The following is a 2,570-nucleotide window of genomic DNA, read 5'->3' on the forward strand; positions in this document are numbered from 1 at the left end:
GATTCTGAATCCCAAATATCCCCCCAAAATCTTGGAATTCTGAATCCCAAATTTCCCCCCCAAATCTCAGGATGCTCAATCCCAAACCTCCCCAAAAATCTCAGGATTTTCAGTCCTGAATATTCCCCAAAAATATTTGGATTCTCAATCCCAAACCTCCCCAAAAATCTCAAGATTCTCAGTCCCGAATACCCAAAAAATTCTGGGATTCTCAACCCCAAACCCCCCTGAAGCATCTCTGGATTCTCAACCCCAAACCCCACTGATAAAAAAAAATAAATCCCAGAACTCTGAACCCCAAACCTTCCCCAAAAATCCCGGGATTCCCAATCCCAGAGCTCCCCGAGGAATCTCCGGACTCCCGGACTCACCCAGGCGGCGCCGAGGGAGCAGCGGGAGCGGAGTGGATGCGGGAGCCGGGAGATTTGGGATCTTTTATAGGGTTTGGCAGCCCTGCCTTCTGGGAATGAGTCCTCCTGGCTGATGAGCTCATTCTTTCACAAGAACCCTGCCCGGCCCGGTTTTACACGTAGGCACTTTCCAGAGAGGATTCCGAGTTCATCCCTTGGCTAATCCAGGTGAAGCGTGGAATTCCTCCCTGGATAAAGCTCCGAGCCTCAGGTTCACGGAGCTACGGAAGAGCCCGGAGGGGTTTTGGGGGCTTGGTGGGGTTTGGGGCAACCTCGACCCATCCCGGGGTTGTTCCACAGTTAAAACCCACTCTGAGATCTGGAATTCCTGGGATTTATTGGGAATTCCCACTCCGGGGTTGTTCCACAGTTAAAACCCACTCTGAGGTCTGGAATTCCAGGGATTTATTGGGAATTCCCATCCCAACTCATCCCGGGTTTCTTCTACAGCTAAAACCCGCTCTGAGGTCTGGAATTCCTGGGATTTATTGGGAATTCCCATCCTGGGGTTGTTCCACAGTTAAAACCCGCTCTGAGTTCTGGAATTCCAGGGTTTTATTGGGAATTTTCATCCCAACCCATCCTGGGGTTGTTCTACAGTTAAAACAGGCTCTGAGTTCCAGAATTCCAGGGATTTATTGGGAATTTGGGATCATTTCTGCTTCTCTCCTCTGTTCTTTACCAGTGAACCCTCTGAAGTGTTTTTACTGGGATTGTGAAAAGCAGGGATGGGTTTTCCTGGGAAGAACTTCGTGGATTTCCTTCAACTTTCATTTCGGTTTGGAATCGCCAGGAGGGATTTCCTGGAAATTCCGGGAAATTCCTCCTGGAAAGAGCAGTCAAGGAATTTTCCAAGGAATTCCTGGACACCCCCCAGGGCTCTGGAAAGGTGTTGATCCATCCAAAGTTGGACTCGATGGTGTTGGAGGGGTTTTCCAACCCCAAAAATCCTGGAATTCTCTGGGGAAATCTCATTTTCCATGGAGACAGAAAATCCAAATGTGACGGAGCAGGGAACTGAGTTCATCTCCGGGGATTTTTAAGAATGGCTGAGATTTTTCCCACCCAACTGGGATTTGGGGAACCGGCCCCACGGAATTCCAGACCGGGAATTTTAAAAGGCGTTTCAGATGCGAAATAAAGGGAATTCCGCGTGCGCAGAGCATTCCCTGGGGATTATTCCAGCTAAAAACGAAACAAAACATTTATGGGGTGGGAAAACCCCGAGAAATCCAATCCCAATCCCCCCAGTCTCCACTGGGATTCCGGAGCCGTGAGGGGAGGCAGATTTCCCGCCCTGGAGACGCCGTGTCCAACCCAGACGGGAATTTCGTCACCTTTGGTCATCCCGGGCTCATCTCCGTGGCTTTTCCGGAGCTTTTATCGGATCAAGATCCCGGCACGATCGCTTCCAACAGGCTGAGCTGGTCCCGCGTCACCTCCCGCAATTCCTGGAAGCGGCTGCTCCCGGCCTGGAGCCGCTTCCTCTCCCAACAATCTTCTGGCAGCACAAGGCCGGAAAATTCCGGGATTTTCTCCGTGTAATTCCCGTTTTTCCCTGGGTCCTGCCTTGCTGTTCCCTCGGGGATAGGCTCGGTTTTAGTCTCCGGATTTGGGAATACCCCAGCCCGAGCCCAAAGCCTGAGTCAGGCCTTGCCGGCTGCTCCGCCGGTGCCGATTCCAGGCTGGAATTAGGGCACTTCCCAGACCTGCCCGGCTGCTTTCGAGGCAGGGCTCGGGAACCGAGATAAGCTCCTGGAATTCTGCCCTTCCCGCCGGGAGATGCCGGGAAGGAGATCGGAGTGCCCGGGGTTCGGCACTGCCCCGTTCCTGGAGGTGTCCGAGGAAAGGTTGGATGGGGCTCGGGGAAACCTGGGATAGTGGGAATTGTCCCTGGGGCTTGGAATGGGATAATCCTGAAGGTCCTTTCCATCCCAAACCGTTCCATGATCCTCTGATTTTCTCCGATTCTCTGATTTTATTATTCCATGATTTCATGCTTCCGTTACGCCGCGATTCCCCGACTCCCTGATCCTCTTATTCCACGATTTTCTGATTTCTCTGACTTTATTATCCCATGATTTTATGATTCTGAGATCCTCTAATTCCAGCAATTTGTGATTTTGTGATTCCATGATTTTCTGATTCTCATAATTCCAC

This window comes from Parus major, chromosome 25LG2, assembly GCF_001522545.3.
Source record: "Parus major isolate Abel chromosome 25LG2, Parus_major1.1, whole genome shotgun sequence".
Lineage (NCBI taxonomy): Eukaryota > Metazoa > Chordata > Aves > Passeriformes > Paridae > Parus > Parus major.